Raw genomic sequence first — 8,600 nt, forward strand, 5'->3', positions numbered from 1 at the left:
GTGTTAGCCAGGATGGTCTCGATCTCCTGACCTCGTGATCCGCCCATCTCGGCCTCCCAAAGTGCTGGGATTACAGGCTTGAGCCACCGCGCCCGGCCAGAGCTTCCATTTTAATAAAGATTGCCAGGTCGCCATGAACACATGAACACACAGGTTTGTCTTGGGCTTTGCATTGCCTGAGACCTCTATAAAACAACCAGTTGCCTAAGACACAAACCCTGGTGATGAGTGCTTTCATTGTGGTGGTTGAGCAAAATACGGCATAGAGATAGTCCTCAAGAAATAAATGGTAGCTAAACTTGAGGCAGGGCAAGGCCAGTTCTAAAATCCCGAACACCTGACTTCTAGCCAGGGTTCTATCTGCTCTCTCATCTCCCCAAGCATCCATCAGTGGCCACTCCACTCAGACCCGCAGCCTGGGCAGACTCCCCTATATGCACTGGTAATGGGGGAGTTCCTGGTCCAACATTGATCTTCTCATTAATTTTCACTTTCAGTCCATAACACCAGGGCAGTGTCCAAGTGAACAGGTGAAGGACAAAAAGTAAACTTCACATTGATAGGAAGAGCAATGCTGAACCAGTAACTGTATAAGTCCTGCCATCTTGTGGCTGTTCAATATATTGCAAGCAGGCCAGGCGCGATGGTTCACATCTGTAATCCCAGCATTTTGGGAGGCCAAGGCGGGCGGATCACGAGGTCAGGAGTACCAGATGAGCCTGGCCAACATAGTGAAACCCTGTCTCTATCAAAAATGCAAAAATTAGCCGGGCATAATGTCGTGCGCCTGTAATCCCAGCTACTCGGGGAGCTGAGGCAGGAGAATTGCTTGAACCCGGGAGGCAGAGGTTGCAGTGAGCAAAGATCGCACCACTACACTCCAGCCTGGGCGACAGAGAAAGACTCCATCTCAAAAAAAAAAAAGATATTGCAACCAATACAGAGAGCAGGAACTGGTATTACGTATGGAGAAAGCAATAAACTTTGTCAACAAGTTTTTGGAAAGTGTTCAGCCTCTGACAGTCCCCACCACCCCCACGCCCCTCCACACACACTGTACACTGTGGTGGAATTGATTAAGTGTAGATAGATTCAACCCTTAAGGAAAACAATAGAAAGTACGTACCTTACAAGAGCCTCGGAAATGCTCATATTCTTTGATGGAGTGATTGGATCTCCATCTCCTGAGAGTTGGTCCTATAAAAAAATGGTCATTGCTTCAGGGCTTTACTGTAAGTGGCACAAGGACCAGGGTCAAGCAGGTAAAGACAGAGGCAGAGACCAGAGATCCATGAGGAGTGGCCAGGAACCAGCCCAAGCCAGGACAGGAACTGGAGTAGAGAAAAAGAGGACCAGGAGCACAGCCAGCCAGGATGCTTGGTTGGGGTTCAGGGAAGTGGGAGGCTGAGCCTATGCTTTCCAGGCAGATGGGAAACCTCTGGGCTCAACTGAACCATCAGCCAAGCCTGGGCTCACCCAGCGCAGCTGGGTTGCAAACTAAATCTAGACTCTAACCAAATTGCAGACTATTTCTAGACCCTACCCTACAAAGTAAAGAATGACTTTTGGGAAGAGGTAAAACTACGTTTAAGACCCTCAGCTTGCTGAGGTAACAGGGGTGAACATAGAGTGCACAATGGCTGGTGAGCAATGGGAATGGGCAATGACTCACAGACAGCTGGCTGTGCATGGCAACCATGGGTCTAAAGCATGCTAGGTCTTGTGCTAGGGCTTTGCACTGGATGGTCACCACAGATAAAAGGAGATCCTGAGACCTGGGGAGGCTAAGTGATGTAAGAAGCTGAGCTGGTATTGGCTAACTCGCATTCATTCATTCAGCAAACATTGAGTATTTGTTCGATGCAGGCACTATGCCAGTTTTCCTGGGGACATCCCGCCCTCCAAGAGCTGAGGCTGAGATGTAGTAAAAGATGTCAGGGAGACGCCCCAAGGAAGGTGAGGCTAGCAGAAGGAAAAACATGAACAACACAGGCATGGAGACATGTGGTGAGGGAGGGGAGGGGAGGCAGGAGAAGTTCCAGCAGTAGTGTGGTGCCAGCACTGGAAAAGGAGAAGGAGGTGGAGTCATCTAGTGGCTGCTCGAGATATTGCATGCAAGGAAAGGAAAATCACGATGGCTGTCATTCACTGAGCATACTATATGCTTTCTTTACATCCATTAACTCATTCACTCTTCACCACAACCTCGTAAGATGGGCCTCATTTTATCCCTAATGTGCATATTCAGTCCCTGATATACCCTTGTTAGGGTACATCCCGCTAATATAGAATTGGCAGGATGAGATTTGCTCAGGGAAATTTGGCTTCAAGCTCACGCACATAGTTTAGATTCCTCTCGCAGGTGTGAATGGCTGGATTCTAGCAGGAAAGGTCTCCCTAGCTGCAGTGCAGAGGAAAATTTGGGGGTGAAAATGAAAACAAGGGGGCAGGCAGCTGCAAACATCAGGCAAGATCGAGGCTTGAAGCCGGGGAACTGGGAGTGGCAGTGGAGGGAGATGTGTTGGAAAGTGAAACTCAGGGGCTGAGGGAGAGGGGGATTCTGGGTGACTCCCTTATCTCTGGTCTGGGTGAATGGGTGCCACTTACAGGAACAGAGAACTCAGGTTGGTGAAAGATCAAGAATTCCATTTTGGACCTGAGGTGCCTGTGGAGCTGTGCAGGAGGGAATGGAGCTGAAGGTGCTGATCTGGAAGCTGAGACTTTACTGGAAGCAGTGTAAGTGAGTGCAAGGGATAAGGTCTCCATGTCAACACATAGCTCTCGGAGACCTCCTATATGCCAGGCCCATGCAACACACTTGCACATTGCAATAAAGAGGTGTGTGTGGTCCGCCTCACAGAGTTCAGAGTTCACAGTCTTGTTCAGAGAGATGGGCAGCATGACCAGGGTGAGTCTGCAGGCTCATAGGAGCTTGATGAGCTGTGGGCAGATGGTCAGGAACAGCTTCCCAGAGAAAATGGTGATTATCCTATTATACTGAGAGCAGAAGAATCAGATAGACCATCTTACCTTTCAACAGGGAGCTGGACAATAGTGTCTTTGGTGAGAGCAATCCCAGCAGAGTGTTGGGGAGAGAGGCAAGGCTACAGGCACTGAGTAGTGAGTGAGAAGGATGGAGTGGACACAGCAAATGCCAACCACTCCTCTTAGATGCTTGACAGGGTCCCTCCCCACTTTCCCACATGCATGCTTCCAAATGGACTGCATGCTCTGCAAAGGCAAACACTGTTTCCTTCTTTGTCTCCCCATTTCTCACACACACACACACACACACACACACACCCCAAAGAGAACCCTATGCTGGGGTAGAATTAGCCATAGATTTAAAGTCAAAAGGCCAGGGTTCAATGTCACTAACTGGCTATGCAACCTTGGGCAAATCACTTTTCTCTCTCTGAGTCTGCATTTTTTTCCTCTAAAACTTGGGCTCAGTTGTAACCACCTGTAGGATCATTGTGAGGCTCCAATCAGAAAGTGTCCTACACATCATACAGTAGCCCTCAGATTCAATGTAGAAAACAGCACCAGCAAATGTAAATTAGTTCAACCATTGTGGAAGACAGTGTGGTGATTCCTCAAAGACCTAGAGCCAGAAATACCACTTGACCCAGCAATCCCATTACTGGGTGTCTACCCAAAGGAATAGAAATCCTGTCTCTTATACACATCTAGATGTGTATAAGAGACAGTTTCTAGACCCTACCCTACAAAGTAAAGAATGACTTTTGGGAAGAGGTAAAACTACGTTTAAGACCCTCAGCTTGCTGAGGTAACAGGGGTGAACATAGAGTGCACAATGGCTGGTGAGCAATGGGAATGGGCAATGACTCACAGACAGCTGGCTGTGCATGGCAACCATGGGTCTAAAGCATGCTAGGTCTTGTGCTAGGGCTTTGCACTGGATGGTCACCACAGATAAAAGGAGATCCTGAGACCTGGGGAGGCTAAGTGATGTAAGAAGCTGAGCTGGTATTGGCTAACTCGCATTCATTCATTCAGCAAACATTGAGTATTTGTTCGATGCAGGCACTATGCCAGTTTTCCTGGGGACATCCCGCCCTCCAAGAGCTGAGGCTGAGATGTAGTAAAAGATGTCAGGGAGACGCCCCAAGGAAGGTGAGGCTAGCAGAAGGAAAAACATGAACAACACAGGCATGGAGACATGTGGTGAGGGAGGGGAGGGGAGGCAGGAGAAGTTCCAGCAGTAGTGTGGTGCCAGCACTGGAAAAGGAGAAGGAGGTGGAGTCATCTAGTGGCTGCTCGAGATATTGCATGCAAGGAAAGGAAAATCACGATGGCTGTCATTCACTGAGCATACTATATGCTTTCTTTACATCCATTAACTCATTCACTCTTCACCACAACCTCGTAAGATGGGCCTCATTTTATCCCTAATGTGCATATTCAGTCCCTGATATACCCTTGTTAGGGTACATCCCGCTAATATAGAATTGGCAGGATGAGATTTGCTCAGGGAAATTTGGCTTCAAGCTCACGCACATAGTTTAGATTCCTCTCGCAGGTGTGAATGGCTGGATTCTAGCAGGAAAGGTCTCCCTAGCTGCAGTGCAGAGGAAAATTTGGGGGTGAAAATGAAAACAAGGGGGCAGGCAGCTGCAAACATCAGGCAAGATCGAGGCTTGAAGCCGGGGAACTGGGAGTGGCAGTGGAGGGAGATGTGTTGGAAAGTGAAACTCAGGGGCTGAGGGAGAGGGGGATTCTGGGTGACTCCCTTATCTCTGGTCTGGGTGAATGGGTGCCACTTACAGGAACAGAGAACTCAGGTTGGTGAAAGATCAAGAATTCCATTTTGGACCTGAGGTGCCTGTGGAGCTGTGCAGGAGGGAATGGAGCTGAAGGTGCTGATCTGGAAGCTGAGACTTTACTGGAAGCAGTGTAAGTGAGTGCAAGGGATAAGGTCTCCATGTCAACACATAGCTCTCGGAGACCTCCTATATGCCAGGCCCATGCAACACACTTGCACATTGCAATAAAGAGGTGTGTGTGGTCCGCCTCACAGAGTTCAGAGTTCACAGTCTTGTTCAGAGAGATGGGCAGCATGACCAGGGTGAGTCTGCAGGCTCATAGGAGCTTGATGAGCTGTGGGCAGATGGTCAGGAACAGCTTCCCAGAGAAAATGGTGATTATCCTATTATACTGAGAGCAGAAGAATCAGATAGACCATCTTACCTTTCAACAGGGAGCTGGACAATAGTGTCTTTGGTGAGAGCAATCCCAGCAGAGTGTTGGGGAGAGAGGCAAGGCTACAGGCACTGAGTAGTGAGTGAGAAGGATGGAGTGGACACAGCAAATGCCAACCACTCCTCTTAGATGCTTGACAGGGTCCCTCCCCACTTTCCCACATGCATGCTTCCAAATGGACTGCATGCTCTGCAAAGGCAAACACTGTTTCCTTCTTTGTCTCCCCATTTCTCACACACACACACACACACACACACACACACCCCAAAGAGAACCCTATGCTGGGGTAGAATTAGCCATAGATTTAAAGTCAAAAGGCCAGGGTTCAATGTCACTAACTGGCTATGCAACCTTGGGCAAATCACTTTTCTCTCTCTGAGTCTGCATTTTTTTCCTCTAAAACTTGGGCTCAGTTGTAACCACCTGTAGGATCATTGTGAGGCTCCAATCAGAAAGTGTCCTACACATCATACAGTAGCCCTCAGATTCAATGTAGAAAACAGCACCAGCAAATGTAAATTAGTTCAACCATTGTGGAAGACAGTGTGGTGATTCCTCAAAGACCTAGAGCCAGAAATACCACTTGACCCAGCAATCCCATTACTGGGTGTCTACCCAAAGGAATAAATCATTCTATTATAAACATACATGCGGCCAGGTGTGGTGGCTCACACCTGTAATCCCAGCACTTTGGGAGGCCCAGGCGGGTAGATCACCTGAGGATAGGAATTCGAGACCAGCCTGAACAATATGGTAAAACCCCGCTTCTACTAAAAATACAAAAATAAAAATAAAAATTAGCCAGGCATGGTGGCATGCACCTGTAGTCCCAGCTACTCGGGAGGCTGAGGCACGAGAATTGCTTGAACCCAGGAGGAGAAGGTTGCAGTGAGCAGAGATTGTACCATTGCACCTGCTCCAGCCTGGGTGATGCAATGAGACTCCATCTCAAAAATAAAAATAAAAAAATGATACATGCAACCGTACGTTCATTGCAGCACTATTCACAATAGCAAAGACATGGAATCAACCCAAATGCCCATAAATGATAAACTAGATAAGGAAAAGATGGTACACATGTACCATTGAATACGATGCAGACATAAAAAGGAATGAGATCGTGTACTTTGCAGGGACATGTATGGAGGTGGAGGCCATTATCCTCAGCAAACTAACACAGGAACAGAAAACCAAATACCGCATATTCTCACTTATAAGTGGGATCTGAACAATAAGTACACATGGACACAGGGAGGGGAACAACATACACTGGGGCCTGTTGGGAATGAGAGTGGGGAGAGCATCAGGATAAATAGCTAATGCGTGCTAGGCTTAACATCTAGGTGACGAGTTGACAGGTGCAGCAAACCACCATGTTTTTACCTATGTAACAAACCTGCACATCCTGCACATGTAGCCTGGAACTTAAAATTAAATTAAACTAAAATTAAAAAGAAAACAGCCCCACCACCATCAAGGAAAGCCTCTTCCCAACCTCCAATTCCAGTTCACTAGCTCAGCCTGTCTCATTCCCCTTTTTCTAGCTCCCCTCTCCTCCCTGCCCCTTTCCTCACTTTGCCCCCAACTGTCCTCACCATTCCACCCCATACCTCCAAGTTCATAGCTAGAACTGACCAAAGGCCCAGTTATTCATTTACAAAGTCCATGTCCAGAACTGTACCAGCCTCAGCGATGTGGAAGTGTGGCCAGATCCATTGTGTTGATGCCTCAAGAGATCCAGGCTGGCAGATGGGTTTGGCACATTCTGTACCTGCCAGCCACGGAGAGCCTCCAGCCTACTTCTCACTCGACTCCTTACATGACCCTGGTCAGGTACTGTCCCTTCCCTGGGCTTAAATTCCATAGTGTAATATTAGTAAACTGGGCTAAATGATCCTAAGGACCTTGCTAGCTCTGACGTACCATAATCTTGCATCCAATTCAGTTCACTCTGTAATAAATAATCGGAATAACCATAGTAATTTTTAAATAGCTAACATTTATTGTGTACTGTATGCTAAGCACTATTCTATGCATTTCATGTGAATGTTTAACATTCATAACACCACTTGTCATGCAGACATCATTTACTGCCCCAATTTACAGTGAACTGGAGCTCCGAGAATTAAGTTGATTTATCCACAGTCTCAGGCTGCCAAGTGTCCAAGCTGTGCTACTTCCAAGCTGCCCGACCCAGACCTGAGCTCTAAACCTCTCAATGGGCATCCAAGTCGAAAGCAGAATCTCTGGCTCAAGTGGCGACTGCCCAGCTGAGTTTCAGAACTCCACCATGCACCCAACTGCTCCTCCAAGGCTTCTATATGGATGTGTTGCAGGCTCCGAAATGTCACACAGCCGCGCCGCATCCTCATCCCACACATGCTCCTGCTTGTCCCTGGCATCTGCCATTCTCAATGCCATTCACTAGCCTAAATGATACCTTCGAATCAGAGGAAGGCACCCCTCCCTCCAGGGATACGGGCCCACACCTGGTCTCAGGGACCTGTTAGTGAAGGCACAGTCTATACAGCCCAGAGCAGTGCCCCTGATGCCATCATCTTCCAGTTTACTCGGGGCAGACACTGATATTCATCCTTAATACTTTCTCTCTCTCTCTCTCTCTCTCTCTCTCTCTCTCTCTCTCAAGCTCTCTCTATCCTGTTTCTTCAAGGGGCCAGAGTCTCCAGGGAACAAGGTCCCAGAAATGATGCCATCTCTCACCCTCTGGAAAAAACATGGCCCAGGACAGAAGCCACTGGACTCCCAGACCCCTGCCGAAAGAAGAGGTGTAATGTCAGGACTAGGATGGCTAAGCGCCCAAGCTGACCCCACCAAAAGTGCAGGGAGGTTGAGGTGTTCGCAGACTCGGCCACTGGGGCCGCAAGGAGGGGGCTCAGAGGTCCCACTGCCCTTGCATTCCACAGGAAGACCCAGTTGCTGGCATGACCTGAGAGGTTTCTGGGATTACGCCATGGAAAGGCGTCTAGTCCCAGTGTGAGGGGGAAGAGCGGCGCCTGAAGCTCAGCTTCCCAGGCTCTGCTGAATCTACCCTTCCTTTAGTGCGCGCAGCCACCAGGTGGCAGCCGAGGCCACGGGCAGGCAGAACAGCGCTCTAAACTGTAGGCCTGCCAGGCAGCAGCGTTCCCAAGGGCTCCCAGGACCTTCAACCAGAAAGAGAGAGTGAGCATATGTGCATGTGTATGTCTGCGCCCGTGCAGGGAGGAGGGGTGTGAACAGACACTGCTGGACAGATGGCTGGAGTTTAGTCCCTTCCTTCGGGACTCTCCACCACTCCGGCTTCCCTTCTCCTGCCCAGCCCTGTCCTGGGTGCACAGAGAGGGAAGTCACTCCATTCCTGCCCTTGAGGAGCTCCCAGA

Source organism: Mandrillus leucophaeus, unplaced genomic scaffold, assembly GCF_000951045.1.
Source record: "Mandrillus leucophaeus isolate KB7577 unplaced genomic scaffold, Mleu.le_1.0 Scaffold626, whole genome shotgun sequence".
NCBI lineage: Eukaryota > Metazoa > Chordata > Mammalia > Primates > Cercopithecidae > Mandrillus > Mandrillus leucophaeus.